Source organism: Euprymna scolopes, chromosome 19 (assembly GCF_053919585.1).
Source record: "Euprymna scolopes isolate OS-2025 chromosome 19, ASM5391958v1, whole genome shotgun sequence".
Taxonomy (NCBI): domain Eukaryota; kingdom Metazoa; phylum Mollusca; class Cephalopoda; order Sepiida; family Sepiolidae; genus Euprymna; species Euprymna scolopes.
In genome coordinates, this window is record NC_136500.1 from 145,412,905 (window position 1) to 145,432,273 (window position 19,369).

Consider the following 19,369-nt stretch of genomic DNA (forward strand, 5'->3'; position numbering starts at 1 on the left):
CCATCAAAATACTAACGAAATTAATTCACAAAGATATACTTGCTTCTTTAACAAGAAAATAAATAGTAAGTAATTATAAAAATAAAATGTATTCGTTTTAACAGAACTAGCTGGATGTCCGGCGTTGCCCGGTCGAACAATACGTTTAAACATGGTATTTTAATTTATGCAGATTGCATATGTATGAATATAAAATTCTATTAAATATTATATATTACGATGAATAATTTGATCAGTGAGCTACTCATAAATAAATAAATGAATAATAAAAAAAAATAATGATGCTGGCGTTCATCGAATTCCGTTTATGTTTGTTTACAATATCACGTCCTCTGATATTTGCGCTTGACGATCTTAAAAATTGTCTTTCTTCTCTTACAGACAAAAAAGACGAATTTTTACGGAAGAATTGTTTACGTTACATCATCCGAGATTATACCGGTATAACGTAAAATATTTCCCTGTAAAAGTTATACTTGTTTTTTTATCTATACGAGAGAAAAGACTTTTTTTTAGATCGGATATTTTATTTTATCTTCGATATGTATCGGATAAATTTCTGAAGAAATCATATTTAAGAACACTGCCAGAAATATAAATTAGCTTTGTGTGAAATTTGCAAAAGATAGGCTCAGCCGTTTCGGAACCATATGAGGAAGGATCTATATCACACACACACACACACACACACACACACACACACACACACACACACACACACACACACACACACGGTCCTGGATATAACCTTAAACTATATCCGATGGTGAGGCCCCAGCTTGCGGCTTTGGGGAGTGTGAAGCCACCTTTGATTTCCATTGCTCCCAGGTTCACTCTGACCCGGAGTGGTAATACCTGTTAGGGTCCCGACTATGGGTTAAATAGAAACCGACTTGAAAAAAAAAACCAAATATATATTCTATTAAAAAATTTTCTTCAAAATCACTGGATTCGGCATTAAATAACCTGAAAAGGGTTGATATGCCGTAAAACAAACAAACAAACAACCAACACACACACACACAAAAGTAACTTTTACATAATAGTAAAGTTAACGATGGAGATTATAAGGATAGCGTTTAGCATCCCCTTCCTTTAAGACTGTATCTATGATGGTTAATATATTTTTTATTATTGAAGTCACGTGCAAAAGTGTAACAAGCACAAATATCAATTTTTATTTAAAGATTAAAAAAATTGTTTTCCATAAAATGTGCCGAAAACTATCAGTTAATAATGCTATTCAGATATCCGATTATTATCCTAACATTTCCATACAAAAGTATACGGTCCAAACCTTGGGAGGGGGGGGGCGGTTAAAATATAATGGAGAAAATGTTTTTCCTTTGGAAAAATTAGATGTGTCAAAATTTTCATATATAACAGATTTTTAGTCAAAATCTTCTAGATTCAATTTCTGTCTCTGCTGGACAAAACTTCTTGAATTGAATTTCTTTTTGTTGAATGTAATGAGGTGGGTGGAAAAATAATGTCGTTTTTTAATAGATATACATACGTCAAAAGCATTATTTTTGCACCAACCTAATAATTAGTAAATCTAAATTTAATTGACATTGGCAGATTTGAATTTGTTTTTCAGGTTTTAAAATCTAGCTCAACACACATAAAATCTAGCTCAACACATATGAAATCTAGCTCAACACATGAAATCTAGCTCAACACATATGAAATCTAGCTCAACACATATAAAATCTAGCTCAACACATATGAAATCTAGCTCAACACATATAAAATCTAGCTCAACACATATGAAATCTAGCTCAACACATAAAATCTAGCTCAACACATATAAAATCTAGCTCAACACATATAAAATCTAGCTCAACACATAAAATCTAGCTCAACACATATGAATTGAATGCGTTTAAAGTTTATAATTCTATGCCTTATCTGTTCTATTTTTTTTTTGTATATTTTGATCTTTCACTGATAACCTCGCGTTACTAAAAATATTTCTATGCACACCCAATATTTCATTATATTGTGTGGTGATTTCTGGTTGCTATTTCCTTGGTAACAAACTATTTATGGTTGCGATTTCCTTGGCAAAAAGCTATTTATGGTTGCTATTTCCTTGGTTACAAACTATTTATGGTTGCTATTCCGTTAGTAACAAACTTTTTATGGCTGGTATTCGCTTGGTAACAATCTATTTATCGTTGCTATTCATTTGGTAACAAAGTATTTATGGTTGTTATTACCTTGGTAAAAAGCTATTTTTCGTTGCTATTCACTTGGTAACAAAGTATTTATGTTTACTATTCCATTGGTAACAAATTATTTATGGTTGCGATTCCCTTGGTAACAACGTATGGTTGTTCTTTCCTTGGTAACAAACTATTTATGGTTGCTATTTCCTTGGTAACAAACTATCTATGGTTGCTATTCCCTTAGTAACAAACTATTTATGGTTGCGATTCCTTTGGTAACAAACTATTTTTGGTTGCTATTCCCTTGGTAACAAGCTTTTTATGGTTGCTATACCTTTGGTAACAAACTATTTATGGTTGCTATTCCCTTGGTAACAAACTATCTATAGTTGCTATTCCCTTGGTAACAAACTATCTATAGTTGCTATTCCCTTGGTAACAAACTATTTATGGTTGTTATTCCCTTGGTAACAAAATATTTATGGTTGCTATTCCCTTGGTAACAAACTATTAATGGTTGCTATTCCCTTGGTAACAAGCTATTTATGATTGCTATTCCCTTAGTTACAAACAATTTATGGTTGTTATTCCCTTGGTAACAAACTGGATGCTTTTAGCTATCACTTCTCCTTCTTGACCGAGACGGTCGAACATTGTTAGTGTTTTAAAGCACGAATTCAGCAGCCAACCAACTATCCGCATTTTTTGGACGAATGCATCCAAATGCACCTAATAACGAACCGCATGAAAATACGACAACTACAACTCATTACGTTTTTGAAGGCCTTGTGCCTAATTTTAAAATTTTCTTTTTGCACATGAAATAATGTAGTACCTGTTCTTGATCTCAGGAAGTTCGTTAATCATATTTCACATATAGGTTTGTATAGTTTTTTTGTTTTTGCCCCAGGACCATATAACATTACTAGCTCGATTTATTTTTCTGTCTGTCACCAGGACGTCTGTTGCGCTTTGACTAAATTAGCCCACATGCTTATCTACTATGTTTATTGCTGCCATGATTTCGTTTGTCTGTTGAATGGCAACGCTGGTCCAGTTGTTAAATCGATTACATGCGTTGATGTTCTGGCAACTCCGTCCGTCTATCGACCAACTCTATTTTTGCTGTTTGCAAGTACTAAAATACACAAAACCTTTTTTAAAAAATAGCAACCAAATTCAATCGGTTTCTCTTCTTTATTCTCTCTTTTATACATAAGTAAACAAACAAAATTGAATTTAGTAAAAGTGTTGACAACAAGTTCTTTTAACTTATAGAATGCAACCAACTCCTTATTATTTGTGTGAAAGCGCTGCAACTAAGAATCATTCTGAACTGATAATGTCAAAATATGTTGTACTTTAAAAAATTATTTCAAAATTGACTTCTGAATTGTCATCGTCAATATTTCAATATTTCCCTCTTTTTCAAGTTGTACATTCTGTAACACAGCGCGTGTGGCGGCTATATGCAAATACCGAGTCGTGTGCGAATTGACGTCACGGTAAAGAAAAAGAAAGACTATTAAAAGGAAAGAGAGAACGTTAGAGAAAACGATCTCGTTAAAGACGCGAGTGGCGTTACAGCCATAATGAGAAGTCACGTGTGGCGGTAGAATTAGGAAATAAATGTTGTTATTACAAAAAAGGAGTCATTACTTGTCCTATGTTCTTGCGACATAGTCTGCATACAACGTGTTGGATTCACATTTGTAAACGTGAGTTCCAAGCAGATCATGTTGTGAAAATGGGGCAAATCTACTGGATGGAAGCGGAAGGGATTGGTACAGTGGTACTTTAGGGACCTTTTAATTTTATTTTGTCGTTTTACTTAATATGTTGCTAAAAGGAATAATATAAAACTTAATTCACAGCAACAACAGCACTACTCGTTTGTGGAACATAATTCCTTGGGGCTGCTTCCCAGCTAATTAAAACATGTTCGTTTTCAAGCTTAATAAAAACAAGCTCCTGTTGAGTCATCCCCATAAATAAACAAACACTACCCAAGTTCCACCAGTACTGATCATCACAGTGTTGTCCTGATATTCATGAACCCTTATCCTCGATTGGTTTTTAAGCCTTGATAAGCGGTGACCTCCCCCTATAGATAAAAAAATGATTAAAATTGTAGAATTCACAGATTTTTCATGATTACAAAATTAACCCATAAACTGGTTTATAAAGAGTAGTCTTATGATGAGAGGATGAGGTATGAACCCCTAGTGTGTGTACTGAGTATTAAGGAACTTGAAAATAAAACATTTTGAGTTTAGTTCACAATTAAAAAATATTAATCAAAACTAGTTGGGTTTTTTTTCCAATTCTTTGGTAAACAGATCATGACCACCTCATTATGAGACTAGTTCTTCTAAACAAACAAATCCGTTTTTTTGTTTTACTAAAGATAAATTTATATATTATTTAATTGGAATTCATTATTTCTATCTCGTCGCGGTTACCAATTGACGAAGGCCAGAGGAATATTTGGCCGAAACGTCATGAAACAACAACTATTAAAGATGAGGATAATAGTCCGCAATGAATAAATTTTAAAATAAATTGTAACATCTGCTTTGGCTTTGGTCAGAGAAGGGAAAGAAATCCTCTGCTACTAACTTTGTATTTTTGTCTCAATCCACTATCCCCGTTAAACCTGCAGTCTTAGTAGTGTTGGGACGATTAATCGGAATCGGGAATCGGAAAAATCGGAACTTTTGAGGTATCGGAATCTGTATCGGAATCGGAAAAATTTGCGCCTATTTTCCGATGCCAAAACTGATTCCTTTAATTATCTTTTTTATTTGATTTTGTTTTTATAAAAAAATCTTCCATTGCTTGTAGTAAAAATAAGATAATAAATATTTATTCATTTAAACTTCCAGTAAGACAAAACTCACTAGATCACCCCATCACAAGTTGTGTTTTTTTTTTACGTTTGAGAAAACATAAGCACAAGATGTGTTTTTACAGTAATCGGGGCAAAATAACAATCTTTTAGTAAAATAATAAGAGATTTATAAAGAATGGGAATCGGAATCGGTAATTGTTTCGGAATTGGGAATTTAGTACGGAATCGGTAATTATATCGAAATCGGTAATTGTATTGGAATCGGGAAAAATATTGGAATCGTCCCATCACTAATTCTTAGTATATTAAACCCTTTGCTTTCATGAAAAGTGTACGTGTCGGCTGACTCATTATAAAGGTTAATAGTTAAAGGGCGAGAGTCAAAATCGTAATCCTATGACGAGAATGAATAACGACGCCCCTTCCAAGTCTACCAGTTCCAGACTTTTGCAGAGATCAGCAGAACGGTTGTCTGTTTCCAGCTGTCAATGAATTCTTTCTCTACCCACCTTCTTTTTGAGTGATGGGGTGGGGCTTTCCATTCCACAGCTTCCCAAAGGACATGTTACCCCATGACCACTTTAGCAGTTTTATATTCTCATTTTATCTCTTCTAGGAACTCTTAGGAGAAAATGATAGATGGGGCGGGGTGGGGGTGAAAGAGAAAAACCCAGAAACGGATCCATTCTTAAAATGCGTCCGTTTAATCTGTGCGTTTAGCGATGTAAAAGAAAGTTAGGTATGACTGATAAACAGTAAATGCTATTTCAAACTTGAGTGTAAAAGACCAAAGAGAATGAAATTTAAAACTTAAGCGTGACAGATCAACAGAACTTCTGTTTCATACTTTAGCATATCAAAACAGAAAATAATATTGAAAACTTAGACGTTAAATACCAAAGGGGATTCTATTTCAAACTTTAGCGTAACACATTAACATAAATACTATTTGAAACTTAAGCACGACAGACAAATGGGCAGACATATCACTTTATAAATATGCTGGAATGCGTGTAAAATAAAGATTTGTCCATTCGACCAACGCTTTTAGTGATGCAAATATGATTTCAAACGGAACATATACGGACGAAGCCTTGCCAAAAGAAGTACCAAGAAAAAAACCTACGAGAAATCCAAATCTAAGGAAAGGTTAACATAATAAGCAAGTGGGTTCTTTTATTATTGTAACTGAATATTTAATGTGTTAAGGATAAACCGTCGGGTTTATCTGAGACATGCGTGTAACAAAAGACGGGTATAATGGCTCAGACTTTTAAATGGTAAAAAGAAGCAAAATAATAAAAAAACAAAAACAAAAAAAAAACGAAACACACACACACACACACACACATATATATATATATATATGTGTGTGTGTGTGTGTGTGTTGCCATCAACACCTTGTCTTGAAGACTTCATTTTGCACGCACAGTACATATACATACATATATATATATATATATATATATATATATATATATATATATATATATATATATACAGGTGGGTGTGTACGTGTAGACAATCCAGACAACAGCGCGGCTTTGACCCGTCTATAACCTAGAACCACAATAAATCTATAAGTCCAAGATCTTGGAAAAATATTCTACTTAGCATCCACTTAGCTTATCACTTACATCTGCTCATCAATCTCCAGCTGTATATGTACACACGTCTATAAACGTGTGTGCGCGTATCCTGCGTATGTATGAGTACGTGAAGAAGCATATGTGGTAGTGCGCGAGTGTATATACATGCATGTTCACATATGCGTGTATGTTCCTGGGATGCGTGGGTGTCCAATTCAAAGTTTTATGAAAGACTTAGTTTTGAATAGAGGCCACACAAGTTGCTGACCATTCCAAGTCAAAAATACTGGAAGGGTCATATTCAAATAGATCTTTATCTTAATGGTTATAACCGTGCCCATCCTGTTGCTAACTCTGTCCGCACACTCATGTTTTCTATCATTCACACTGAGGAAGATCGTAGGATCGGTCGAAAATATGTGCTTTTGAAGGAAACATTCTTGCTTTCATCAAAAGACTTTTTGTATTCCTACACGTCAACACACAGTAAATAAATACGGAAAAGATATAAACATTTATATATATTTAGTATTGATTTTTTATTCATATATATATACATATATATATATGTGTGTGTGTGTGTGTATGTGTGTGTGTGTGTGTGTGTGTGTGTGTGTTATTTCTTCGGTTTTGTTCGCGGTACTTTTTGAATGAATTCAATTATTTATGTGTAAGTGCATTTTTAGCTAAATACGAATTGGGGGCGGCATATATATTGTTTTTAATTATATTTTAAAAAACAATATATATATATATATATATATATATATATATATATATATATATATATATATATATACATGTGTGTGTATTTATTTGCTTTACAAGGGAGTGACTACTTATCAAAGCCCAAAAGCAACTCGAGGATAAAGGTTCCAAAATATTCCTTTGCATCTAGATGAAGAGATGGAAATTTGCGTAGAAAATATTACAGTATATTTACGTCATTATTTTGTCCATTTTACACATATTTCGAATAAAATACTATGATAGCCAATGTTATTACACATATACTCACACACAAATATAGTCTCCTATCCATCTTCTATCCATCAAGCCCAGGGGTTTGGGTGATATATATATATATATATATATATATATATATATATATATATATATATATATATATATATATATATATATATATATATATATATCCCAACCCCCTGCCCTTGCTGACTAAAACTAAAACTTGTTGTTAAGATTTCAAATTATCCGAAATAACAGCAAGGGGAGACTTGATTCCAAATATTTCTCATATGTTATATCTCTTTTGGAAATAGGATACGATTATGAATATTTCCAGTATCAAATACTCCTTATACACTGTGAAACGTACTTTATGTATGAAAACCAAAGAGAAGAGATATAACACGTAAGAAATAATTGGAATCAACTCTCCCCTTGTTATTTCAAATCATTTAAAACCATAGAAGCAAGATTTAGTCACCCCTCCATCAAGTACAAAAGTTTCAGCGAAATATAAGATATTTTGTAATTCATATCCAAAACTAGGAAAAGACATGACTATAACTGAAATATTTTATGACTGTAAACAAAAATAGGCTCTGGATGATTATTGCTCCCTTTAATGTGCAACCATAATGTCAAATGTCACATGGCCCACTACACCATTCAGGTCATGACCTTTTCAACGAGCTCTCATTTAATTTGTTTTTATTTCGGACTATTATTCTCATCTTTATTAGTTGTTGTTTTTTGATCTTTTATTGGTTTTATTGGTTTTGTTTATTCACAACGTTTCGGCCAACTATTCCTCTGGCCTTCGTCAGTCCGAAATAAAAATAAATTAATATATAATGTTCATCTCAAAAATGAATTCCAATTAAGGAATAATATATATATAGAGAGAGAGCTCTCATTTGTTAAATTCCGTTGAATAGTCGCTGAGATTTGGAACTCATATGTTGCCAAAATAGGTGATATATATATATATATATATATATATATATATAAGAAGTTTGACTCATGTCCAGATAACCTATATCTAAAATTTCAAGTGTTTAGACCCAAAATTGGCGGAGGAGTTTGGTAGAGTCTGCAAAGGGCAACTCTTTCAACTTTGATCTCATGGCAACCAAATATTCGCCTCAAAATAGATTAAAACGTTTGCTGCATGTCTGAATGCTTTTTATGTAAAATTTCAAATGTCTAGACTAAAATAGGCTGAATAATTTGCTAGAGGCCGCAAAGGTAATTTCTTTTGAACTTTTACCCCTCGGCAGGCAAATTTTCGGCGAAACACCAATTAAAAAGATTGCCCTATGGCCGGATACACTTACGTAAACCCGTTAACATTTATTGTTTTGGGCTCAAATCAAATTAAAAAGTTTGATCCATGTCCAAGTAACCTACATCTAAAATTTCAAGTGTTTCGCCCCAAAATTGGCGGAGGAGTTTGGTAGAGTTTTCAAAGGTCAAATCGTTGAACTTTAACTCCTTGATAACCAATTTTCTGGCTGAAAACCGATTAAAAAGATTTTCACAAATCTCAATACCTCTTATGTCAAACCTCGAGTCTCTAGACTGAAAATTGACAGAGTAATTTGGTAGGAAAATGTACACACCGTAAATATCAATTAACAGACATTTTCACTTTTATAGATAGATAGATAGATTCTATGGTTAAAATTTTATCAGAATTGGTAAAAAAAGAACCTATATTTTAAAAGCAATAAAATATGCCCAAATTTGCGTACATTTGTACATATAATGTCCTGGAAGTCTAGCTTGAGTTTTTCTGCTTTGGGATAAATTTGGCTTAGGGGTTTTCTTTGCTTGGTTGTTTCCTATATATATATATATATATATATATATATATATATATATATATATATATATATATACACACATTATATATATATGTATAAATTAATAAAGTAAAGTCAATTTTCTCCTGTTTCTATAGTTTCAATAGAAAAATAACGGAACACCTCCTATGGAAATTATTTACACCAACCACGCACGTCACTTCCTTTAAGAAGTATTCCGCAGAAAATATGCAAAAATGTTTTTCTTATTTTCACCCAAAATAAGACATATTGCCGAGTGGAATGTAAGGGGCTACTGTTTGGGATTGTGCTAAACAGGGAACTGAGGAAAGTTGAACAGCGAGATGTCTGTTCACATTACATTTAAACTTTTGCATGTTAATGCTTCCATGGAAACAAGAAACAAGGAGGGAATTCTAAAGTCGAGCAGTCCGAGGAGGACAAAAACTATTAGAAGGTTTTCCAGCACCTAGGGATCTCAATAGTAAAAGAGGTGAAATTTTGCTGCTTAGGTTAGTCGGGGATGTATATATCGAAGGGGCACGTGCTACGAGTTCATCAGAGAATATTTCATTAAAGTACTTATTAAACAAGCAGAGAGATGCGACGGATGATGCGACAAAGGTTGGTACCTGACCCATAATGCGAGAACTATTAGACGTGAGACTCTTTTTTGGACCCTGTTTAAGGGTGAGGTGCACCAGCCCAGATGTGACAATATTTCATACATGGACGAACTGTAGCTTTATAACGATATAAGATGCTCTCAGATGTAAGTAATTTTCTAGCACGATAGAGGGAGTTAACCTTCTTGGTAATATCCTCAATGTATTTGTTCATTCGTGTTGCCTGTGAATGTTAGACTGAGGAGTTTGAAAGATGTGCTCTCAAATACGGTTTTATTTCTCATGGAAATCGGTGGTTGAGAAAGTTTTTTTTATATATTTGTTAAAGGAAAGAAGTTTAATGTTAATAAAATGAAATGTTAGCATCCACTCGCGACCGTTACATTACCAACTGAAACTCATTCTCTTACGTTTCTGCTATTGTCTTGGATATGCGTACATTCGTTTTTCCCTAATGTCTATTATAGAGCGTGATGTCATCAGCAAATATACCCATTTGAGACACAATTTTATCAGGTTGATCGCCTATGAATATCAATAATTATAAAGGATTGACCTCTTGGACACACATTCAGTGTTGTTTAGACGTATGGCCATTGAGAACAACTTGGATTTTTCTTTTGTGTAGGAATGTTGAATATTCGTCCAGAAATACTACAGGACTGAATTTTCGTGAGAAGCCGTTCATGCCAGACCTTATCAAAGGCTTTTGAGATATCAAGGGCTACATCTGTAGCTCGTCCTGTCTTATACCGTGCATGAAATATGCGTTCAGAGATGATGGGTGAAATATTTGCAGTAGAGTGAACTTGCCTAAATCCATACTTTTGGTCAGAAAGAAGCTTAACATTTACAAGATGGTGGACTAGTGCTTGATTAATTAAAGACGCAAAGATTTTAGCAAAGAGAAGCAGATTTATGGGGCGATAATTAAGCGAGTTAGTTCTTTCGCTAGAATTCTTGAATACTGGTACAATGGAGGCAATTTCCCAGCCATCAGACAAACAAGGCGGCTTATTTGTTAAAGAGTTTGGAGAGATGATGGCTCAGCTGAGGATTTCTTAATTAGTATGGCAGAGATGAGATCAGGCCCACATGTCTTTGTTATGATACCATTGACATGAAAGGTGGCGATTTCTGTTCGCAGAAGGAATTTTGATAGGGAGTGGTTTGTGGCGGGGTCTAAGGTTAAGTTGTGAGGCGAACCGCCAGGCAAGCAAGTTAGCATTCACAGTCAGCATGCAAGTGACCTTATGGTTGTTAGATAGCAGAGGAATTGTTGATTACCCATTATTCATGATACTATTATAAATTTTTCCGAGATCAAGAATTCCTATTTTTCTGCAACTCGATACGTTTTCTGGTCACTTTAGTATGCTTTCTCTTGGCCACGACTATTTCACTTTTACAATTATTTCTACCTTATATAAACTTTTTTTTATTTGTATTTCATTTGTGGCGAACGAATCAGCAGATCAATGTGAAGTGAACCAATGGAGAGGGTTGGGCTTGTCATAGTACTTTCGTTTGAGAACATGTTGTTCAGTACCTGCTTTGTATCATTCAGTTGTCTCATTAGTACACTGTTCAACAGAAAAAAAATATTGGTCTATGAAACAGCTCTGATGTATTCTCTGATGACTTCGCGATCAGACTTTTGAAGCATCTTGTAATTTTGAGCAGTGGTTCCTCGACTTAGGACCAAGAATTGAGGTTGATGTCAACCAATATAACAACATGACATCCACGTTAAAAAATTATTACATTTATTCAGAACAAAATGCTTCTCTCAAATACAGAAGATAGTAAACCGTTTCAATTTCTTCATATTAAGTCCTCCCACTCCACTCATGCTATCGTGTTACATTATTAACAAGTACAATTATTTTCGAGCGACCGTGTATTATCTCCTTTGTAACCACCTATTATTTACAGCATACTACAACAGATTTCGAACGTAAATGATAGACACCTCTTCAATTGGATTAAAATCTACTGCAAATCTAATTTTCCATGTGCAGTTACAGGTAATAAACGTTTAACATTACTGCTATTCATCTCATCTGTTCAATTATGATTGTCGATATCGCGTTTGTTTATCACTTGATCGAAGAACATATAATATAATCTTTTCTCAGCGTAAATTAATGTAAGTGTTACTACAAAATAACAGCAATTATTTTGTATTCAGTATACTCGCAAAATTGAATTTCTTTTTTTTGTCAGTCATAATTTGACTTTCCACCGCAGAAAACTTTATATGGGGTTCCGGATAATCTTTTTGTTTAAAGACCGGTTGTGTATATATGCAGCAGTGATAAGTGCATATGTTCAGAGGTTTTGGCGAATTTTGATTCAATGAGTGTAGTCATCTTGCGATTTTCAAAAGTATCCGCCATGATCTTTCAGCAGTGCAGTTTTGCTGAGGTGAATTAGGGTCGATTTTTCATGTTTGATAACGATGGTTAATTAATAAAAGTTCAAAGTCTTTATTAGTAAATTCTATACCATTGTCAGGGCGTATATACTTTACTGCACCATAGGGACCATGTCAGCTAAGTATTTATTCATTTTCCGAATCATTAATCATTAATCATTGCTTAACCGAATGCTTCTTATGATTTTCACATTAACAAAAAATATCATAACACGCAAACTAGATTTCGTATTTTTTTCTTTAGGAGAAATTGCTGCAGAAATATTAGAGTAAAATTTAATGTGTTATCACACAGAAACGCACTTTTTTTCTATCTCATGATTTTGTAAATAAAACATCTGATTAGTTCTTATTTCAGTTACTACTCTAATAAAATTATTCTTTATCCCCCCCATCTCTTGTATCTGTAGATAAAGTATCAAATTAAAGTTGTTTTAGTCACTTAAATAGTAATAACAACGGAATACTGTTCCGTTGTCTGTTAAAATTGAAAATAAAAATTTCTTATATTTTCTATTAATAAGTCTTGTGGAGGTTGAATGTCCAATCCAAAGTAAAGACAATTCATAGAATAAAACTACGAACTACTTTATTTCTACCAGTCTTCTACAACGGACCATTTCCTTAAAACTTCGTCATACACAACGAATTTCAGCATTGATTCATATAATATTCTAAACCACAGGTGTTTGTTCAAAATATTATTTAAAGATTTTGGGGACTGTTTACGTTCGTTTAAAGAAACCCACTTTTCGTAAACTAGGCACGGCCTGAACGGAAAGAGGGGGTAAGTATCTTTGACGGGTTCTCTTTAAAAATTTACCAAAAATCAAGTAATTATCCAATGAATAGGAAATTTTCACCGATTATTAAGTGAAGAATGAACTTTATAATAGTGTACTTTTGTTTCACAATCGATATTTATACATATATTTTTTGTCTACACCCCCTTCTTTATTTGTAGATACAAACATGCTTCAAATAATCAGCCGAGACTGAACAAAATATATTTTATTGTGGGAAAGGTGAGGATTGTAGATAAAATAAACAAAGAAAGAAACAAACAAATAAAGAAACAAAAAAAAACAACTGCGCACGTATCAGATTTAAAGACTGAAAATTTTAAATTTTAAATTTGTTTAATTTTTCATCTTTTGTGTTTTGAAGTGTGAAATTCGTTGAATTGTTACTAATGGTTATTATTTTTTAGATTAGCAAAATAACATTTTATATTTTCATTATTTTTATGAAAAACACTACTTTTAAATATTTGAAAAATAAATTAATACTTTTCTTTTATATTGCTAATATACCATTAAATAGGAAATACTTTTAAGAATCGATACCAAAAAAGAAAAAAGAAATCGAAGTCACTTATGGTAGATCGAGCGTAATACTAGATGCATGAGTTGTCTCCAACACATACGGTACCCAGCATTCCCCAAAATGGTCACCCATCTGATACTGGCCAGCCGTATCGTTGCCTATCTTCGGGGGTAATGTAGGCACTATATATATATATATATATATATATATATATATATATATATATATATATATATATATATATATACATTTACATGTTATTTAAACAAAAATAAAAAATTAATTCAAAAACCTTATTCAAATATGTTATTCATTGAGATAAAAATGGGGGTAAATTGTGTTTTTTTTAAATTAAAAATTCTAAATTCTATTAAAAATATTATAAAACGTATTAAGATATTCAGCCATTGTATATATATAATTGAGCTGTTTTTTTGAAAAAATATATTGTCGCCTTCATTTTTCTCTCCTTTAATATGAATCAATCGGTAGAGCTCTTGAGGAGTGATGCGCGAAACCGATCAGCTGACTTTTCCCTCTCATTCATGAATAGTAAAATACCAGTTTTCCCTTCGTAATTATAATATTGACATTTTGCATGCCCGAAAATCATTATATATATATATATATATATATATATATATATATATATATATATATATATATATATATATATATAGTGTTGGAAAAAAAGTTCGCACTTGTAATTTTTTCAAAGTCTGCAAATTTAAGCTAAATTTAATGTAACTGTTTAAACAAACTATACCTCATTTGATTTGCCTTTTATTTCTCTATAATTTTACTTGTTCATATTTGACTTTTAATTGAAATATTCTAGTGTTCATGTCAATTTAAAAAATAACTTCAAATTGAGGAAGCAAAAAGAAAGTCCGCAGCAACAAATCCGCTTACAACCAGCTTAAATTATCGCCCCTAAATCAGTTTAAAATATCCACGAACAGGCAACAAAGCATCTCTAATCGTAACTTTTGTTGTTCCAGGTTAAACAACGTAACATTTAGTCCATATGCCACGACTTTCTCTTAGTGATCGTCAGGAGCTCATTAATCTCCATTTTTCTGGTTTATCCAATCGAGAAATCGGCCGCAGATTGAAATGTGATGAGAAACCGGTACGAAAGACTGTGTAAAAGCACCAAAACACCGGCAGTGTTTTTGATGCCCCTAAATCTTGTCGTACTATAGTTATTTCTTACAGGAAAGACAACGCGATCAGGATCCGCAGCCTAAGAAACAGATTTTAAACGGCTCCCCAAATCCAACAACAGTGCAATCTTGCTAAAAAGTGATCTCTTTCTACTGAAAAAAAAAAACCAGATTAAAGGAATTTAATTTGCGAGGATATTTTACAAGACGCAAGCCAATGATTTCTGTAAAGAACAGAAAGTGCCGTCTGGACTTCGTCAAAAGCAATGAAGATCATGAATCTTCATATTGGTCAAAAGTGCTTTTTAGCGACGAAAGCAAGTTCAATAGACTAGGAAGTGCTGGTAAGCAGTACATCCGTCGGAGGAAAGACGAAGAATTTAATCTTAGGTGCTCAGTTTCAACGCTGCGAGGTGGTGAAGGTTCAGGTGCATTAATAGCATCAATGGTCCAGGGCCTATAGCTCGCTTGCAAGGTGGAATTAATTCGACCAAGTCCATTAATATGTTGACAACATTTTCTATCCTACTTTGGTCGGAATTTGGATGATAATCCCATCTTCATGCAGGATAATGCTCCCATTCACACAGCTTGCAATGTCAAGAAGTTCCTGGAAGAGCATGATATTCCGTGTTTTGATTGGCCTGCACAATCTGCAAACCTCAATCCTATCGAAAACGTGTGGCATTATATTAAGCAACAGCTACGCAATGATAAAATTCCAAATTTGGAAGAAAGTTGGACAAAAATTAAAGAAAAGTGGGATGCCCTTTCCCCGGAGTATTGCTGCAGTCTAATTCAAGTAATTCCCAAAAGATTGCAGGCTGTCAAATTGCAGAAGGGCTATGCTACTAAATATTAACTAGTTCATTGTGTTCCTGCTGTACTTGTCTTGCATAAATGTCCTAAAGTTACATTTAAATAACAATTTTCCATTGTGCGAACTTTCCTCTTGCCTCTTCAATTTAAATTATTTTTTTAAATTTACGTGGGCACTAGAATATTTCAATAAAAAGTCGAAAATGAACAGGTAAAATTATAGAAGAATAAAAGGCCAATCAAATGAGGTATAGTTTGTTTAAACAGCTACATTAAATTTAGCTTAAATTTGCAGTTTTTGAAAAAATTACAAGTGCGGACTTTTTTTGCCTATATATATATATATATATATATATATATATATATATATATATATATATATATATATATATATATAAAATCAACTGCATATGTCTTAATTCCCTAATGTCACTGCTGTTAAGACATATATCTGCGACACTAAAGTATATGGGTATATATATATATATATATATATATATATATATATATATATATATATATATATATATATATATTTATGCGCATATCATGATATAATCATAATACCACTCTAGCTGTCTAGATACTTATATGAGTTAATTTCAGCCGTATTTTTCGCGGTTAACGTTGGTTTGTTCCTTGCTAATGGAATCTGAGATGGCTTTATTCGGTTTCAAATCATCCGACCGGCCATAACCATAACTCTCTGTACTGATGATTCCCGAAAGGATGAAACACTAATGTCTGTAGTTATTAAAAATAATCATAGTAAGAATTATATATAAATTTCTTTCTATGTATATCTCTATCCCTGCGATTATATAAAAGTCACTTTTGTGTGTGTGTGTGTGTGCGTGTGTGTGTGTGTGTGTGTTCCTTTGTGCGTGCTCTTTTAGCGAGGAGCGTCGATATCTAGTGAACTGCCCTATTTTAAATTTAGGTTATTTTTTTATATGCTTTTTTTTATATATATATGTGTGTGTGTGTGTATATATATATGTGTGTGTGTGTATATACATATATGTGTATATATATGCGTGTGTGTGTGATAGGTTATGTACGTTATTTATTTATTTATTTTTTTTTATTGTTAGTTTTAAAATTATTTTGTATCTTTATCCTAGAGTAAATTTTATCCTGTGAACACAGTTGTTCGCCATTTCTCGCCTACAGTTTAATAGATGTTGGGGTTCTTTAAAGTATTGAATATCAAATTTTTCATGAAGGCATAATCTACATGGATCGTCTAGGTCTCTACATGTGCTTCCTTGTCTTACTATTTTCCATTCGACTACCGGCGAATGTCCGTTTTCCTTGAGGTCTAAGTATTTGTTTGCAAGCGTTGTTTTCATACGGTGTTTTTTATTATTGAATGTACTTTTGTGGTCATAACATCGGGTTTTACGTAATATTTCTTGTTATTGAGGTTTTCTTTCGCAAATATTGTGGCCTGGTAAACAATGCTTTTGGTTAAACATTTATTTTGAACTGGGCAAAGTGTGCGGTATCTACAGTTGCATTTATCTTGTTCGTTATTAGTATTTTTATTTTTATTTCTAATATAGCTGACTTTGTTTGGAGTTGGTTTATTATTATTATTATTATTATTATTACATATATTATTATATATACACACATATGTATACACACATATATATACACATATTTATACACATATCTATACACACATATAATATATATATATATATATATATATATATATATAAACAAGAATATAAAAAAATTAACCTAGATTTAAAATAGATCAGTTCACTTGATATCGATTCTCCTCGTTAAAACAGCACACACAAAGGAACGGGTCAACCGGGGATACACTGGGCATTTGTCCTGTAAGTGCCTGCTCATTCGCTGATTAGGAGGGGTGACGTGGAAACTAGAAAGCTGATTGGCTAACTAAAAACTCAATAGAAGGTGCGTATATAAAAACGTGAGACAACCACAAAATTCTCGCATAAGCCTGAGGAATCCTAGCGTGGATGAAACGCGGAATATCCTGTGTAGCTTAATCGTCATATATATTTTATAACTTACAACCTAGCTCTATATACGTGTTCAGCACTGTTTGAGTAAATACTTCAAGTTTACGCATAAATTTATACTTTCGTATATTAATTTATGTGAGTAAACGAAGTAGTTATATATATATATATATACATATATATATATATATATATATATATATATATATATATGTGTGTGTGTGTGTGTGTGTGTGTGTGTGTGTAATGCATAATGTATATATGATAGCTATGGAATAAATAATTTAAAGTAATGCAGAACGTAAAAGAGAACCCCGAAACTTGTTATATGTTCCTCGACCTTCCATTTTTATTATTAAAAGTTGAAATACGTGGTACGTCAGTTTCAGGTTAGAAGAAGATTTGAATTAATTTTTCGAAAAAAAAACAAACAAAACGTATAGACATTCAAATTCAAAATGTAGTGTGTTTATGAGGTGGAACGGGGTTTTTCCCTAAATGTTAGTCCCAAAGTGCTCAATAACGTGTATTTAAACTGTTTGCGAGTAATAACAACAATGTGTTCTGTTATAATGTTGCATATTGAAGAAGAAACGTGTAATATATAATTATTTCCTCCTAGCATGGGTGCCCGGCGTTGCCCGGGTGTTTGGAGGTTTATGTTGAGCAAAAAAAAAAAACAGAAGTAGTAGTAGGAAGGCAGGCTCGAAACCGTACCGCAAAGGAGGAAAAGAACGGGGAAAAACCCTGAATATGCTGTTACGACCACCGCCAAACCGAAAGTGACGAAGGTTTAAATTAAGGCTAGACAATCGAAAGGAGAGGATGACTTTCGAAAATATCGGCGAAAAAAGCAATCTCCTTGAAGTTGAAGGTGAAGATATTAAGGTTTTTAGCCATTTTTTGATATTTGTTGTCTTAAAGGTCGAGCTTAAAAACGATATTGATCCTGTGAAAATCCGTCGCCTCTGTCAAAAGTTTAGGCAAACATACAAAAATACATACATGCATACACACATACATACATTAGTAACTCAAATTTTCGATCCAAACACATTTAAATAGCTTGCCCTATCTCGGAATACCCTTTATGTAAAATTTCAAATGTTTAGACCAGAAATTGTCTGAGTAATTTGGTAGAGACCAAAGCGGTCATTTTTTTAAACGTTAATCCCTATTATGACCCCTTAACATTTATTATTTTGAGCTCAAATCAACCGATTAAGTTAGATCCATGTCCAAAGAACCTATATTTAAAATTTCACGTGTTTAGACCCAGAATTGGCGGAGGAGTTTGGTAGAGTTCTCAAAGGTCAAATCGTTGAACTTTGACCCCTTAACAGCTAAATTTCTGGCCGAAAACTGATCACAAAGATTTCCCCAAATCTCAGTACCCTGTATATCAAATTTCGAGTTTGTAGACTGAAAATTGACAGAGTTATTGTGTAGGAAAATGTACACAGACACACACACAAACGCGCACACGCAGACACGGTCACTGTTATAGCATGGATGCCCGGCGTTGCCCGGATATTTAGAGGTGTATGTTGAGCAAAAAAAAAACAAAAAAAAAGCGGTCAATTTCTTTTAAC

The 19,369-nt window shown here is 33.0% G+C and overlaps 1 protein-coding gene across 1 annotated transcript in view; it reads right to left on the bottom strand.

The window, feature by feature from the left end:
* LOC145240384 (uncharacterized) overlaps positions 1-19,369 on the bottom strand; it is a 569,837-nt gene that overhangs the window by 521,827 nt on the left and 28,641 nt on the right. The window lies entirely within an intron of this gene.